At 48.8% G+C, this 18,103-nt stretch overlaps 1 long non-coding RNA gene across 1 annotated transcript; it reads left to right on the top strand.

The window, feature by feature from the left end:
- The first annotated feature begins 2,283 nt into the window (after nucleotides 1-2,283).
- On the top strand, nucleotides 2,284-17,359 carry LOC109307894. The gene is made up of 3 exons (XR_002100395.1): nucleotides 2,284-2,366; nucleotides 11,094-11,100; nucleotides 17,349-17,359. It is a non-coding gene; the product is annotated as an uncharacterized LOC109307894 (long non-coding RNA).
- The last annotated feature ends 744 nt before the right edge of the window (nucleotides 17,360-18,103 follow it).

The following is an 18,103-nucleotide window of genomic DNA, read 5'->3' as shown; positions in this document are numbered from 1 at the left end:
CATTCTAAACACACCATATAAACAGGTCATGTAACATCAGGGTGGGAGAGTTAACATTTAGGAGGAATTCAATATCAATGTAGGTATTTGGACATGCTTTCCGGGTTGTGTGGCCTAGCATATTTACAGATGGCTGCTAGAGACTACTGGGATTCTGAAAACAAACAACTGAAGACTAATCTGATCTAAGCAGCTTTGCAAGGAACATTTCTATCATTTATCAAGCCCTTTTGCTCTGTTAGACTTCACCAAATGACAAGGCTATTTTCAAGCCGTAAACCCCAATGCCCCATGCAGTTATGGCATGCAACCAAAGATGACTGGAGGGGAAAATGAAGTCATAATTAACAACAGCTGCTCACGCCTAACGCTTCCAAACAACATCCCAAGATTCAGATATTTATTTATTTTTCCCAAACCCAGGATCATTTGAGGCAGTAATGATTTATCAGCTTGGTAAACTGAGGAAGCCTCAAACTGGTCTCTGGGGTCTTCTTTGTTGCTTATGCTATGAGGTGACCCCCAAGGGAAGTCTGTGATTGATATGGGTTTGATTGCTGTTTGCTTGTTACATTCAGTGCTCAGGATCAAAGTAAAATGACAGTAATTTTCTTAACTCACATATCATTATTAACTTGGTGCAAGGTTTTGTCATCAAAGCACAGGGAAGCATTCTGTCCTTTAGAGGCTACTATTAAAATATAGAATGGAACGATCACATTTTATTGGCTTAGCCTTTCCTTGCACTGCCTATAAAAACAGACAGTGCTTTAAAACATCTCACTAATGTTCATTTTCCTAAGGGTGGAGCTGACCTCAAGTAGTTTACAACTTGGCTGTTAGTTAAGACTAATTAACTTTGACTTTGTTGTTAGAATAGTCTAATCTGAGGTTTCATCTTAAATAAGTTGAAGATATAGTATGTTCAATTAAAACAGTAAGCATTTCTATGTTGGCTATATAAGGATTTCTTTTCCTCTGTAGCCTGCATCTTTGTCTTCCTAAAAATGCTTGTGGTTTCGTGTACTTTTACGGTTCTTTTTAAACTGCTCCAGAATTCTTCGCAAGTGAAAATATTTCTTTGTAGTTGTTTGCGTGGTTTATCTATTTGCTTCCAGCATTCTGGGAAATAAGCAACAGCATTAATTAGAAAACAACAAACTTATATGAAACAGCTATTTTTCATAAAATGCAACAGTCTAATGTCCTAACAACCCATTCCCCCAAAAGACAAAAAAAACACTGTGCTGAGGACTAAGTAATTAGCTATCACTGATTTTTAACTGTATCATTAATCCTTGCAGTACTTGTTCCATATCGCCTCCTTCTAATGTTATCACTTAGTTTTATATTTCCTCAGCTAAGAAGAGTAACCCATACTTTAGTTGTTGGTAACATTATTTTAAAGTAAAATGGAGAAATGGAGAATTGCATGTTTTAATTATGCTAAAATGACAAAAGTGACCCCATCGTTACCACTTTTACAAAGAAACAATTTGCATGAGACAATAACTTTTGAGCAAACAAGCATCTTTAACAGCAAAAATAACATAGGTTGGATTTGTATAACAACTGCGAAAGTGGTCTTAATGTAATACTCAGCTTTAATACATCAATTAGACCAATACATTAAGCATTACTTTAACCTAAGCAAAAGTTAAATAATTCAGCTTTGGTGAAATAATGGTAATAAAGTTGAAACTGTTCTTTCTTAACGATTCATTTTATTTACATTTGCATATTTACTACAAGCATAATATGCAAAACAATTTAGAAGCTTATTACATGGCATTAGCATTCTAAATTAATTTTTGTACCAAAACAAAAAAGGAAACTTAGATGTCGCATTTTTTCATTAAGTTTACACAGAGAAGAAAGAAGAAAGCCCCCGCCCCTGAAAAAGAACACTATAACATTAACATGCACATGCTTGTAGGAGTTCTATGGAGGTCTAATTGATAGAAGTGTACTTAGAAACAGAACTGTTTAGTTTTGTCTAGTTCTCTAGTCTTCTTGTCAAATAATGGATGGGTGGATTAAAAAACACACTTCTAAGAAGCATGCATTTCCCATACTAAATAGTGCTATCAAACAGAACTTGGCACAAGTTGTTGCAGTGGTAGTCATTGGTCTGGAACTAACTAGGATTTAGACTAAATTTTGGAATATATTCTGAAGACAATGGTCAGGCACTAATGAGAAGCACTAATCTGCAACTGACTTCACTTCAGCTGCTTTGCTGGTATTTGAAATTTACGGTAGGTATAGATAGCCAGGTGGTGCATGTACACACCACAACATTTGCCCTTTCAGGCACTGCAACTGCATTTCTGTTTGCATGAGCAGGTTTTCCCACCATTTTAAAAGTCTTTTTGGTGGGTTAAAGTAAAACTGCTCAGACAACGTTCACTGCCAATTACATTGTCACTTCTATGGACTTGTTACATAGAAATACAAAGGCACTCGAAGACTTTTAATTACCTTATTTTTCCATCAAGCGGTGCTGCACTAATTCTGTAATTCAAGCCTTTGTCCATGTCACTGGTAGGTGTTGTAGGGTTTTGGCCCTCTTTGTTGGTGCCTTGCCAGGGTGGGACGTGGCTTTGGTGCCACCTAGATGGTCTTGGCACTGCCCCTTCTCACCTGCCACATCTTTGATGTTGTTGGGGAGGCAGTTCTCTGTCGGTGACCCAAGGGGGACTCGGCCCTAGGATTGTGTTTGTGGGGCCCCAAACCCCAGCCTTGCCACATCCTTGGTCTAGGTAGATGCTGCTCCCTGGTGTTCTTCCCTCACTGTCCGCTCTGGAAGGGTCGGGCCTTTCTGGCTGTCAATCTTCGGGGGTTTGTAGGCCAAAACCCATCCTCCTCTTCTTCTACTACAGAATACTTTTGAGAGAAAAGATTGAAAGGAATGAATAAATTAAAGAAGAACAGAGTAGATAACAGTAGAATACAAAGAAATAGAATAGAAAATAGAATAGAAATAGATATACATACATTAGTTAGTTAGTGTTTACTTAGTGTAGATATAGTGTATATATGTAAGGAGATAGTGTATATATAGGGCTCAGGGAAGGGAATTCCACATTCCTTTTTTTCTACTTTTGTATTACTTTACAATTTTGTAATTTTATATAATGACTCCTTTTTATGAAAAAAAAATCATGTACATGCACCAGCATTTTAATTTTGAAATAAAGTTTTTGATATTCATACAGTTTCTTCTGGATGTGGTGTGTTTTCTTTCACAGGCAGATTGGCATGGCAGTCCATGCAATTTGGGGGCAGGTGGGTGGGGGTTCCTCCCCTCCCTGCTCCACCCAACTCCCCTCTCTCCTCACCCCGGGCAGTGTAGGGTTGCCGGGCAGTGGATGAAGTAGGGGGCTCGGGGTCCCCACTGGGTGGGGGTTGGGCAGCTGTTCTGGGCATGGGGATCCCCAGGATCTTAAGAATCTGAGGAATCTTAATCCACCTCTACACAACACACCAAAATGCTGCTCCAATCTCCCATGCTGCTGCTGGGGTTTATCCTTGTCTGCTGGTTGACCATTTTAATGTTGAAATACAGTTTACTGTCCTGTCCCACTGTCCTTCACTGAGGTCCAGTTCCCCTGTTCCCACAGCTGTGTGAGGGTCACTGGGCGGGGGGTGGGGGTGGGATTAGGTAGCCAGCAAACATGCACACAGATGCCACGTGGGAAGTGTTGCATACACTGCATGATTAACAGACATTTCTGAAATATATGTACTCATTGATCTGATTATTAATCAAGCTATCATTTCTAATAATTACTATGAAAGAGGGCAGACCCCCACCCACCAGATGATGACAATGAACAGGCAGGCAACCTATGGTTGTTCTATATTGACATTTGCATAACATAACTTCATCAGAATGGATGGGAAATGTAGTTCTTATACAAAAAGAAAAAAAATGGAGGACCCAGCCAATACCTGCCCAACCCTCACTCACGGTTCGGTGTACTACCTCCTTCAGTCTTTTATGTGCTCCCCCCACCCACTACCTGCTACACCCAGCACTGTGCTTGAAACTGTGGAGCATAATATCAGCAGCAAATGTTAAATTTGCAACTGCAAAGCAACTGTCTCTGGATCAGAATGTATGAAAAAGTGGGACCTCAACAAGCAAAAGGCACTGATGCTGAGCATACAGTAAGAAAGAGAGCTATCTCCCACCACTCCATTTGCTGAAACCCACCAGGCAGTAGGAAAAAGAGCCGTTTCCCACTACTCCAGATGCTGATACCCACCAGGCAGTGGATGCCCTGTTGCCTGATGATTGTGCTATTTTGTATCTGTATCTTAGGAGGACAATGGGGCCAGTTCGCTCTGCTTATAAAAGTAAGAATAATAATCATAGTAAGAATAATAATCTACCTCTGATGAATAATTGGTTTCCAATAGTAATTAATAATCAGCATCAGGGGGAGGGTGCTCTGACATTGTGTAATAATACTGACTGTGCTCTTTTGTAGCTTGTAGAGCCCAACCTCTCTGGTGTGGTTAGCTGAGTCTTTGTTGCTCAAGTTAGTGTTGTTGGGTTTTTTTTGTGCACTGGCTGAAACCATTATCAGCAATATGATTATAAGCATCGTTATTCTCATTTTTTTCAGTATTATTAATCTACTGATTATACTTATTTCAGCCATGGAGGCAGGCAGGAAGCGATACCAGTAGCAATAGGCACCTGTCAGTGAGACATTGCGGACTTTGCCAGTTGAGGCAATACAACTGTGTACAAGGAAGAGTTAAAATGCAATGGTCATTGATTGAATGCAGCTAGACACAGCTCCAGATCACGACCCCACTGCTTGGTTGTGATGCTATGGTCTGGGAAGTGGCCCTGCTGTGCACGCTCAATCAACCTTGCTTGCAACAATCCATATAGGATAATAGAGCAGGACCAAATGGAAATCAGGATGAAATGTGTGGACTGAGAAATGGAGAATGGATAAGAAGAAATGAGTGAAGACTCGGACATGGAGAATCTGGATAACATGGGTGCAGAGGAGGTTGATATTTACCCTGCAGCTGACCTTGGACTTATTACAAAACATTCAGCCACAGCTAATGCTGGCAGTGCATGCACTGATGGTCTTTCTCAATGCTTGCAATGAGGAGATGCCTGAAAGTATAGATGGCTTCAATGCCATGGGGTTCCCTAACTGCATGGGAGCTTTAGACAGCATTCGCATCCCAGTGCAGTCCCCTTCAAGGAAGGGGAGGTCATTCACAAACAGGAAAGGATTTCCCTCTGTTATTCTGCAAGCCATGGTGGACCACCAGGGCTTGTTTACAAACATTTATACCAGGTGGGCTGGGAGAGTGCATGATGCACTCATGTTCAGTGTACATGATGCTCCCTGTCCTCATGGAGAAAGGACACTATGCACCCAGAGTCCCTAAATGAAGTTCATAGGTTCATCTGTGAAAAGTGTTTTGTAAATTCAAAGCACCGAACGTCACTAACCTCATCACCAGAAGCAAACTTCCTACAGCCCAAAACGCACCAAGTGGATCCAAACCATGTCATGACAAGAAATGCAAAACCTGCCAACATATCTCCAGTATCCCCACAATTACTAAACTCCACAACAGAACTATCACCACTCCTGGATCTTACAGCTGCAACTCCAGAAACGTTATATATCTCATCTAGTGTACCAAATGCCCTGATGGAAAATATGTAGGAGAGACCAAACAACAACTGCACACCAGAATGAATGCACACCACAAATCTGTTAAAGACAAGAACATCCAATTACCAGTGGGGGCACATCTCTCACAAGAAAACCACTTTCTCTCTAATCTCTCAGTCCTGATCCTCAAAGGGAATTTACAAAATACTTTTCACAGACAAGCCTATGAACTTCACATCATCAATCTCCTAGATACAAAAACTCATGGACTCAATATAGACATTGGATTTATGACGCTATAACCTGCCTGACATCTAACTCCCCAGGTACCTCTCCTCTTTTACCTACCACATCTCCTCTCCCTACCCCTCCTAGCCTGTCTCTCATCCCCTGATGCCTCAATTTATATTTTCACTGACTTTCTTGCATGTATACCATCCTGTGGCTTCTTTACTATTCATTCCATCCAGGAAGAGCACATACCAGTTGCTGATGCTTCCTCGGCCTGATGAAGGGTTTTTAAACCCAAAAGCTTGCTAAGATATATTTCTCCAACTATTTAGTTGGTTTAATAAAAGATATCAGATTGACACAAAGAACCTTGTCTGCCTTGTGTGTGTTAAGACAGAGTGGGATGAATGCAGAAGAGATGGTAGCCCATAACAGGGGGCCATCCTGGTGCTGGTTACATCTCAGCTCACCCACCTGTTTCTGGGCCAACCACCTGCCCCTCTTTCTCCTGCCATGGCTTGATGGAAAATTGATTCAGATGGTACACAGGTGGGAGGCTGCCCATTTAGGCCTCTGACATCTAGGGGTGACATCCATTCCACAGCTCTGTACCTCCCCTATACTGCAGTCCATATTTCTCAGATTGCATCCTTTAATCCCTCCAGCTGTGGTCCCCCCTCTGGGATCTTTGGCTCCCTCTTTGGGTCCTGGCCCCAGCACGGACCAGTCAAAGGTACCTCAGGTCAGATCTGAGCTGCCTGCCTGTTCTCACCCTCAGAATCCTACTGCAACCAGTAAGCCTCAGGCCTCTCAAAGATTTTACAGGTCTGAGCTTTCCTCAGCCAGGACTGTGGATGAGTGCAGTGGCTGAAGGTTATCAGGCACCCCCTTCCTGCCTTTCACCAGGGACATTTGTGGTCCTGGTATTTCATGGGGCTGCTGTGCCACTGGCAGTCCCACCAGTCCTAACCTGGCAGGGTGCGATTTTAGGTCATGCCCAGGACTTGGGGTCTTCTCCTTCCCCACAGCCACAGTCCATACCTCAAAGTTCTTCCTGGCATGGGAGCTCAGCAGGGAGTTCTTCTCCTGATGTCTGGTGATAAATTAAACTACTGTCTCCATCTCTGAGATTGGGGCATTAAATGGTTCTGAAAGCAAATAAAAAAAAAAACAAATAGGTGCGGAGTGAGGAGGGTGGCACGTGGAGTTTATGGAACCCCAGCAGGGAGAGGTTCACCTTCATGAACACCAGCTGCTCCACCTAACCAGGATCCAAGAAGGTGTAGTGGGGTGTTACAATATCACCAGCAATGCTGAACACCCCTTCGCTTAGAACAATGGTCAGTGGACAGGACAGGAGTTCCTGGGCAACTGTAGCCAGATGCTGTCACACCTGGTTGTGGGTTGCCCACAGGCCAAGGGATCACAGTGTAGCAGCTCCACATCCCCGGCGAAACAAGTAGTCACTGAAGCCTTGGCACTGATGGATGGTGGGGTCTGATGCCTCTGGACCCCAAAATTGAATCCATGCCCTTGGCTCACATTGGCAGCAGCTGTGGTGGAGGAGATTGGCTGGTGGTTGGAGTGCTGGCATAGGAAAGTGGATCTCCCTCTTCCACATCCTCCTGCTTTTGTCCTTCTGCCTCCCTGACTCTGTTCACCAACACCTCCATCCAGTGATTGAGGGTTTTGCTGCTGCAGATGGTCCCCTTCACCCTTGGGTCATACATGCCCACCAGCACATGGACCATGATGGACCACAACAGATCCAGCCATTTTTTGATGCTCTCCTACAGCTGCTTTACCAGTGCCTGCCCCTCTTGTGAAAGCAGCTTGCCCTAGCCAGGAATATTTATCCCCTGGAACTTCTCCATTTGATTCTCAAGCTCCTTCACCATGGAGATCATCACCTGGCCAGCGAGGGCATCTCCAATGCTGAGGCTCTTGGTGGCCTTGAGGAATGGCGTGAGGACCACCAAGATCTGGGGGATGGTATCCCACTCTGTTTTGTTATGGTGGCTGATTGATCCCAACCTTCCTGACCAAGGCGATCTCATGGATGGCCTTCTGTTTCTCCACCAGCCTTTCCAGCATCTGGTATGTGGCGTTCCACCGAATCTCCACATCCTGAATGGTTTTTTGCTGTGGGATGATCAGTTCTGCCTGTTTGTCCTGCAGCCCCCCTTGATGCTCTGATGGAAGTAGCCCACCACCTTCCTGCATTTTGAAATGAGTTTGCTGGTACTGGTAGTGATGGTTCCATCACCAGGAACCCCGTCCCATCCAAGGGGTCCCTGACTACAAGGTGGAACTTGTGTGCCACGCATCACCTTCACCATATTGGTCCCATTGTCACTGACAATGAACCCGCGGGTGAGCTTGTCCTGTCCAATGAGCCACCCCTGTGTCATATGATTCATGGCCACCATGATCTCCCTTGCAGCATGGGACTCATCCATCACCTCCACTTGAAGGAAAGCCCATCAATGCCCTGACTGATTGCACCAGTACCCTGTGAGGGAGAGGTAGGCATGATCTCCACCCCAGCTGCTTCAGATGTTGGAGGTAAAGTGCAAAGCTACTTGAGGACCTGCCTTCTGCAACTTTTCCCTCAAGTACTCCCTGCACACCTTATACGGGGGGGGCACCACCGTCCTGCTAAAGATGGTGCATGTGGGCACTTGATAGGATAGGGCCTTGAGCACCATGAGCTTCCTGAACCCTGGATGCTCAACAAAGGAAAAGGGCTATCCATCAAGGCCAAGCATCTCCCCAATTCTCTGGGTGACCTCACTCGCCTTGGGAACGCACCCCACTTTGTCTCTGCCTTTTCCCCACTGGTCCAGGGTAGCCTGCCTCCAATTCTTGGGGATGTGGGCTTTGGAGTGGGAAGGAGACTTTTTTGGGGGCACACTCCCACTTGTGCCAAACTGAGGAGGAAAAAAGGCAAGGGGGTGCTGCCTCCTAATATGCAGCAGCATTGCTGTGGTGGTGAAGTTTCACATCCTTGCCCCAGCTGATCTGCTTTCAGCAGTGCTGGCAGGTAGCATACCTGGGATCATCTGCCACCTCAGAATGATCCTACACTACACTACCCACCTGCTTCTGGGTTGAGGGTAGGGATCCTTCCTTATCCCCCTCCTCACCAGGCAAAAGCACAATAATAGGAGGAGCTGAGCCACCTGCCCCCACAACTTCCTCCGAAGGGCTTTCCAGAGGAGACCTGCATCTAGGGGAATTTTGAAGGGTGTGGAGCACAAACTCAGATTCCCCCTCCTTTCCCAGAATTTCGTTATCTATGGCACCCAGCTCTGGTGCTTCCAGATTCAGCTCTTCCTCTGGCACTGGAAGGCTCATGCTTGGAACTGAAATTGGGGTGAAGACTGTCATGCTGGTGCTGGTGATAATTACTGTTGTTAGTAGAGGTGGTGCAGCTGCAGCCACTGCTCCCACCTCCTTGCTCCCACTAGCAGCAGAAGATTCCTCACTGCCAGGAAAAACGGTGTGTCTATGTTTGGGGGGGAGTCTTCTAGCTCTTCCTCTGCCCCTTCTCCTTGCCAGAAGACCTGGTACCTGCCTTACCAGCACGCTTCAAAATGTGTGCTGCAAAATGTGTATGTGTCTGTAATATATGTTATGCTTTCCTGCATAATAATGACACATTTGTCAGGGAAAACACAGAAGAAGAGACTAGCTGGTTACCAAGAGACTAGATAGCAAGCTAGAGCCTTTCAGAAGCTGTTGGTCCAAGACAGACAGTTCACAAAAGGCACAGATCACTTCACACACAGCCCTATATGTTGTGTTCACACACAGCCCTGTATGTTTCTATGTCTCTCCCCTAGAGCACTGTGATTGGAAGGGAATTCAGGGAATCACAGTCACTGGCCAGCTACAGATGTCAATATCAGAATAGTCTTTCCCTCCCTCCTTCCCCCCCTCTTCTCAGTTTGTTTCCAGCAAGCCTGCCTTTTGAATCCCTGAATCTTTCTGAATCTTTTCTGAATCAATTCAGAGGCTTCCAAATTAATTCAGATCTATTATGGGTCTCCCAATTCGATTTGGATTCAGAGATATGGCTCCTGAATCGGGCTGGATCTCATCTGAATTGAATCATCTACTGAAGCTTCACACAGCCCTACTGCCTATCCCCGTGAAAGTGCCCATCACTCAAAGGATGATTAGAGCTAGCATCTTGCATGTCACCCTCATACATGCACAGGAGCATTGCAAGAATCCGCCCTTACATACAGTATCCCCGGCCCTCCCACAAGTCTGGAGTAAGTTCATGAAGCTAAATTCATCCTGAGTTTCACTGCATGGAACCACATTCTCAACTCCTTCAGGTGGCTGTAAGTCAGAAGCAATTCTATGATCACCAGTGAGATGCAGAACCTGTGATTAGGACTACACTGCTGTGGGGAGCCCTTGCCAGCAACAGGGGTGAATTCAGCAGCTTTTAGGTACTAGGAGATGGCACACGAGGCAGAAGAAGTGGGACATTATCCCATATAACAGCCTGAAGGCTTTCCAGGTGCTACAATCCATCAGACATCTATTCTGGATGTCAGCAGGGCAACTGCCCCTCTATGGGACCAACATGCAATCCCAGAGCCCTGCGGACAGGAGGAGCAGGCAAGTGCAGCTGTGCTTGTCATGCCACCAATCTTGTCCAGAGACACAAGCAGGGGGGTTATGCAGAGAGTATCATGGAATTTCCCCCAACCACATCAAGTAGCAACTGAGGACACTCACTTAATTCTTGGGTAGAAACTCTCACACCTATCGCTGAGCCTGACCCAACTCATCTTCTTTTATTGTTCTGTTTTCCTTTGGAGACTGTCTTTTTGTTATATGTGTGCATAGCACCTGGCACAATGGATTCCCACTCCATAGCTGGAGCTGCTACATGTTCCTGCAGGATAACTAATGATCATAACTGAATCTGAGAGTGGCATAAAAGGGACTGAGCAATGGGAGAGGTTTTAATGAATACTTTAAAATAGGTCAAAGCTTCGCTTTTGTTGAAGTTTTCATTACTTTGTTTTTTCCAGTTTTTCAACTTCCTCTTTCCTCCCCTGCTGGTGTCTGTGCAAATGTGTGCACCTTGTAAGAGCAAATGTATGTCTTTATTTTGTGTCTGTACATTTAGAAGCATGTGAATGGAGAGTGAGTCTGTATGTGTGCTTCTGACACAGGCAGCACAGGAGTGACAAATGAGCAAGATGTGATGGCTCATAATCCTCTCATTTCTCCGTCCTGGGAGCACTAAGACACAACACAGCATAGATCACTCCAGACCAGGGCACAGAGGCTCAACTATATAGCTTTAGGACTGTCCAGTATCCAACACCTGAAACCGACTAGCTCAAATGGCTACTTGAATTTTCAAGTTAGCAAATATGCAGGTGATAATTGAATACTTTGCATTTCTAGCAAAACCAGCAAAATCTATTTTATTTATTTAATGTCATTTACACCCATTCCACAACAAGGAAGTATAGAGATAAGAAATTACAGGCTCTGGAGCTACACCTGGTGGACAAACTATGTAACTCTCAGTGCAGACAGACCCTAACATGACAGACATTACAAAACCAGTTGCAGAACCTGGTTCAACTACATCTGGTTCAGCTAAACTACATCCATCAAGCTTTAGTTATCATGTGATGACTGCCCCCTAAAAGAGATGTAATCCCATGCATGTGTATCATGTTATGGGTTGTAACACATTATTGGGTTGTAAAGTGTAACGTCTATCATGGCCCTTAATGGTGATTTCAGGCCAGTGGCATACTGTGGATCTCCAGCACCCAGGAGACAATGCTTGCATTTGTGCTGCCCCCACACACCCGTCTGCAGCCAATTGCCAAGCACTGGGAGGGCGGTCCCCCAGTCACTAAGCGGGGGTGGGGGATCCCCTGGCAGCCAATCGCCAAGCCTAGAAACACCAGTGGCGAAAGTGGAAGTGTTAGCGGGAGACCCCCCACAAGCCATCACCCAGGGGCATGCCCCCCACCCTTACTCTCCCCTGTCAGTATGCCACTGCTTCAGGCTTTCTGTATCACTTTTTGAAGATAACTTTTTTCTCCTATTCTCTCTATGAAGGACCCAGATATTTAAATCCAAGTAACTCAAATGGCTATAAAATGTATGTACTGTATGTATGTATGTATGTATGTATACAGGGATCCTAAACACCTAACTAGGATATCCTGATTGCCTCTTGGGGCAGACACTAAATAGTTAGGTGAAGCAATACCTAACTGGAGATACATCCTGTGACATATTCAATCCTAGCCTACTTTATTCATGGAGGTATCTTCAAGCTTTGCATATTTTCAAACCAGGATCCTGATCCTGCTCAGTGGAGGTTTGCCACTGACTTTAGTTGGAGAAGAACTGGGATCTGGCTTCACTTCTCTAAATATATTATAAAGTTCAATGTCAAACATATTTAATCTGATGGCAAACTTGAGTCTGTTCTTCTCTTTCTATGATCTCCGTGTGAGTAGTTTTCCTCCTTACTCTAACTGTGCCTGCTCCAACAGTGAATCAATAGATTTGTCTACACAAAACACTCTTGACACATACAGTATTTATTTCTTTTAAGGACTGGTCACTGAGAGAGGCTCATGAGATACACATCTCATTTTCAAGAGGGTCTCAGGGGTCAGTAGTCTGTACAATTATACTCCAGTATACTTTGTCATAACACAAATAATATAACACAGGACACTCAGTCCAAAACTGCAGACTATTTTCAACTGTCTGTTAAATTTACACTGACAAGTGATTAAACATTTCTTAAAATCTTTATAAACCATACTCTTGAAGATATTTGTTAAGCAGCAACATGTGGGCCTCCTGCTGGTTGCAACACTAGCTAGATTGGTGACCATAATTAATTGGTACCATTTTCTTTTTACAGGGAAATTTAAGGGCTGGGAATGAACTGAGTTCTGATTATTATGCTGCATTTTAAGTTAGTTGTGGTCCTGGTAATATGCTTTCTTACATGGATAGAGATTGGTTTTATAGAAATCCCTTGCAAGATCTGTGATTCATGGTTAAAGAAAAAGATTGTTCCCATGGTAATGTATACTTTCTGTGCAAATCCATACTCTGGTTTTAAGCACTATTGATACTCCGAGATAGAAAGGACTAATTGTGCTCTATATTTGCATGTTCCATCTTGAGTAATTCCAATAGCAATGCTTCATATTTTTCTCTCTGTTACTTTCATAAGAATTTTGTTGGACTGGAAAGATTTTATAAAATAGATTTTAAAAATTGTCTTAGATGATAGCTGTACCTTTGATAGATCTCACGGTTTTTCTTTCTTTCTTTCTTTCAAGATGGCCGCCGACAAGTGAAGCCCTTCTGAGCTGCTGCAGCTCACGTCCCTTCTGTGTGTTCCCCCCACGTCCTGCTCCCCCCTGTTCCTCTCCCCAACCCCCCAAACCTTTGCCTCTCCCCAGCCTGTGCTTGGGGACCCCCTCTCTGCCCCTTTCCCCCACTTTCTGAGCATTTTCCCCTGGGCTCTGGCAGCCTCCTTTGCCTCTGTCCCTCCCCCACCCCCGCCTGTGCTCTCCCTTTGATTCCTGCTGCCTCCCTCCCGCAGAGCCTCTTACCTTGGTCTCTGCCATCTCCTCCTGCCTTAGGGCTTGCCTACAGCCCCTGCAGAATGGCTCTGCCCACCCTGGGGCCAATTTTGGGGCTGTTTCAGCCCCCTCCCAGTCCCCAGCTTCAGTTTGGATCCTTTTTTTTTCTTTCCCCTCTGTGGGAGAGTTAACCCTCTCCTGCCTGGGATGGCTGCCAGCAGCCAGGGAGTGATGTCCATGGAGATGTCTCTGTGGACCTTCCCCTCAGCCATGGCTTTTGGGTGCACACCCCTCTCCACGTCAGAGTGGAGGACTGCGCTCGAGCTCTGGCAGACCTGCTGGGACGCCGCAGTGTCCGGTATGCCTCCCGGGTAAACTCAGTGCCCATTGTATATTTGAGCTCTCCCAGCCTGGTGAAGGAGATGTGTGTGGCAGGGCTGGAGATCTCGGGGGTCCACCACTTGGTTATGCCCCTGGAGACCCTGGCAGTGCGCCTCACCAGCCCCTGGCATAGGTTGACCATGGACAGCAGGGACCCCAAGCTCAGGCATGTCCTGTCCTTTTGGAGGCAGGCGTTCATGCTCCTCGTGGGTGGCACCCAGAAACTGCCTCTCTACATGACCTTCATGTTGTATGGGAGGCCCTACATGATGTACCTTTCCCAGGGTGGGAATTCATGCAGCCGCTGCAGCAGCAGCTCCCACCTGGCTGCCCAGTGCCCACTGGGGCAGTCAGCTGGGCCACTGGCTGCTGCACCCACATGGGGGGATGGTGCGTCCGCCTCTGGTGTGGGGACCTCATCAAAGGGTGGGGTTGGGAGACCCTCCAAGCCCCCCTCCACCCCTACTCCATCCAGGAGGATCAACCCCTCTGGTGCTGACATGCCACCCAGGGGGGAGCCTGGGATGTCCTCCCACAGTTCTCCTGCCCCTGTGGTGACTGATGCCCCACCTGGTGGAGGGGCTGGGGAGTCCTCCCAGTCCCTCCCTGTCCCAGTTCCGCCCGGGATGGCTAGCGTCTCAGGTGCCGGGGCCTCATCAGATGGAGCAACCAAGACCTCCCCTCCACCTCCCTCCACCCTTCCCTCAGTTGAGGTGGTGGACCCGGAGGTGGCAAACCCCAAGCAGCCTGGCCCATCCCCTTCAGCAGAGGTGCTGGCTGCTCCTAAGAAAGTTAAAAGCAAGAAGCAAAAAGGAGTGCCTGCCCCTTTGGGGCCTGCCTCTGACACCACTGGGGAAAATTTAGCCAGGGACCCTGACCCTACCCTGCCTGCCCCCCTGGAAACCCCGCTACCTCAGGCCAGGACTGAGATTGTCCCAGCACCGTCTGGCAACCCTTCGCCCCCATCCCAGCTCGTGGGGCTTGTGAGTGGCAAGGTAGAGAGAGAGTGCCTGCCTCCCCAGCAACAGGCACAGGAGACAGCAGAGGGTCCTGCCACCTCCCCCCCCCGCCAGCTCCCCTGCCCACAGAGGCCGATGAGGAGGAGATGGAGTGCCTGACCTCCGAGCACCACAAGTGGCCCTGGGAGTGGGATGACATTTGCCCCCCAAAGTGGATGGGGATCGATCTCCCGGAGACAGTCCATGACCCAGATGCTGAAGGGGGCCAGCTAGGCAGCCTGGCCATTGAGGGCACCTTCACCGGTCTCACTGGGAGGTCCCCTCCCAGAGTACAGTCCTACCGGTTCTTGGTTGGCAACATCCAGCTTCTGCTGGAGAACCCACCCTGGGTGGCCCCCAACTATGGAGGCCTCCTCAACCTCTTAGACCAGACCAAGGGCCAGAGGAACATGGCAGAGAGTATCCAGCAATGGTGCCCGGACCCTGCGCAGTTTGTCCGTGCCGCTAGTGACGCAGTGAGGCTCATGTGCCGGGACCCGGGCACGCGTCAACATGCCTTCTGGCTTGAGAAGCTGGTGACCCGGGTGAGGGAGGCATGGGGCTGAGGCGGGCCCACAGAATAGGGTCGGGCAAGAATAGGCCTTCCCCTGTCTCTGTGGTTTTTGCCCGGCTTTGTCACCTTCTCTCCTGTCAGTACTCTGCCTACCCTTTCTCTCTATTCTCCTGCTCATGGCGGTTACCACCATTGCCTTGCTAAACACCAACGGCTGCAGAGACCCGGTGAAGCAGACAGCCATCTTGGAGGGCTTGCAGCAAAAACAGCTGGCAATAGCCTTCCTCCAGGAGACGCACAGTGACATGTATGTCCAAGCTGACTGGCACACTGCCTGGAGAAGCTGCTTATTTTTGAGCCACAGCACCAACCTCAGCACAGGAGTGGCAACCCTCCTCTCACTGCTGCAGTATGACTCGGCAGTGGCACGAGAGGTTGTCCCCGACCGGCTGCGGACTGTCCACATCACCCTGGCACACCAGAGCTTGCTCCTCATCAATGCCTATGCACCCACCGATGGGAGAGAGAGGGTAGCCTTCCTAGAGACCCTGGGCGACCTCCTGCATGACACCAGCGAGAACGATGACCTGCTCCTCATGGGCGGGGATTTCAACTGCACCGTTGACATGGTGCTAGATTGGACGAGGCCGGAGCCACACCTGCCTTCAGCCTGCAAGCTGCGGACCGTGCTGGAGGCGGCAGACCTTGTCGACGCCTGGTGGGTCCTCCACGCTGATGCGCGCCAATACACCTGGGCAAAGATGAGTGCCAGTGGGATCGCCATGGCCTGCCTCGACCATCTTTACATCGCCCAGCACCACCTGCTGTTACTATGCAGCAGCCAAATCGTCCTGTGGGTCCTTTTGGACCATGCCCTGGTCTGCTGCGAGCTGAGCCTGCCTGGCAGAACATGCACGCAGACCCCTTACTGGTGCCTCAACACCAGCCTGCTCCAGGACACCCTCTTCAGGGACTGCTTTGCCCACCTCTGGAGGAGCTGGGAGGCTGCGCGAGTAGACTACCCCTCCTGGCCGCTGTGGTGGGACAGGGGGAAGACCCAGATTCAGGCATTCTGCCAGCAGTATTCCCAGCTGGCGGCAAGCAAGATCTACCGCCGCGCCCAGGAGCTGGAGGAGGATGTGGAGGAGCTTGAGGTAGTGCTGCTCTGTGCAGGCAATGACACGACACTCCTCGAGAGCCTCTGGTCCCGCAAGAAACACCTGAGGGAGCTGGCAGAGGGTGCGGCCCACAGTGCAGGGGCCCACAGTGCAGTGCTGACGCCCCGACCAGCTTCTTCTTTGGCCTGGAGAGATGGTGGGCTGCAGCAAAGATGCTGGACCACCTCCAGACTCCAGAGGGATGGCTGCTCACGGACCTGGGTGAAGTGCAGGGGCATGCCATCACCTTCTATCAGGACTTGTTTGCGGCTGACTCCATCTGTCTGGAGGCTGCTCGGCAGCTGCATCATGACCTGCTGTGACTTGGCACTTCACAGGTCGAGGCCCTGGAGTGCAAACTCTCCCTGGCTGAACTCGAGGCTGCTGTGGGGGGACTTGCCTCAGGCAGGGCCCCGGGCCTGGATGGACTGCCCATGGAATTTTACAAAGTCTTCTGGCCCCTCCTTGGGCCCAGCCTCCTCTGTGTTTTCTGCGAGAGCCTCGCTGAAGGGACCCTGCCGACCAGCTGCCACCGGGCAGTGCTCACCTTGCTGCCCAAAAAGGGGGAGCTGGGCTGCCTGAAGAACTGGCGGCCCATCTCCCTTCTGTGCGCTGACTGTAAGATCCTGGCAAAGGCACTGGTGAACCGTCTCTGCACAGTCATGGCCTCTGTCATAGGGCTGGAGCAGAGCTACTGTGTCCCAGGCAGGACCATCCAGGACAACCTGTATCTGCTGCGTGATCTGCTTATGGCCGCAGAGGGTTTTGGCCTGGACATCAACTTGGTCTCCCTGGACCAGAAGAAGGCTTTCAATCGCCTTGACCACCGGTACCTGCTCGGCACCCTTGAGGCTTTTGGCTTCAGGCTTCTTTCCATCGCGGTCTTCTGGATCCTGTACCACGACGCCTCCAGTCTGCTCAAGGTGAACAGCGTGCTGTGCTCCCCGTTCCCAGTGCATCGTGGCATACACCAGGGCTGTCCCCTCTCGGGCATGGTGTACACACCGGCCATCGAACCACTGCTGCATGCTCTGCAACGTCGCTTGACCGGCTTAGCCATGCCACTGGCACCGGGCCCAACCGCCAGCCCTCTGATCTGGCTGACAGCATATGCAGATAACGTGACAGTCTTCCTGGGCAGCCAGGAGGATGTGCAGGCTCTGGTGGACTGCCAACACACCTATGAGCTCACTGCATCGGCCCACATCAACTGGGGCAAGAACGAAATGCTTCTGCTCAGGATGTAGACTGGGAGGCCACCTCTGGACCTGCTGGGGGACCTCGCCTGGCATCGGGAGGGCCTCAAAGCCCTGGGAGTGTTCCTGGGGCTGCCGGCCTTTGCAGCTCGCAACTGGGAGGGTCTGGCAGAGGGAGTGGAGACTTACCTGCAGCGCTGGTGCTGGCACTTGCCCACCCTCTCCTACTGTGGCCGGGTCCTCGTCACCAACAACCTGGTGGCGGCGACCTGTGACACCGCTGCACCATGCTGGACCCTCCGCCGGAGCTACTTGAGAGACTGCAGCGGCTCCTAGTGGACTTCCTCTGGGACAGACGCCAC

Source organism: Crocodylus porosus, unplaced genomic scaffold (genome assembly GCF_001723895.1).
Source record: "Crocodylus porosus isolate Cpor-Errol unplaced genomic scaffold, CroPor_comp1, whole genome shotgun sequence".
NCBI classification, from domain to species: Eukaryota; Metazoa; Chordata; order Crocodylia; family Crocodylidae; genus Crocodylus; species Crocodylus porosus.
This window is presented reverse-complemented; position numbering and strand designations above follow the sequence as displayed.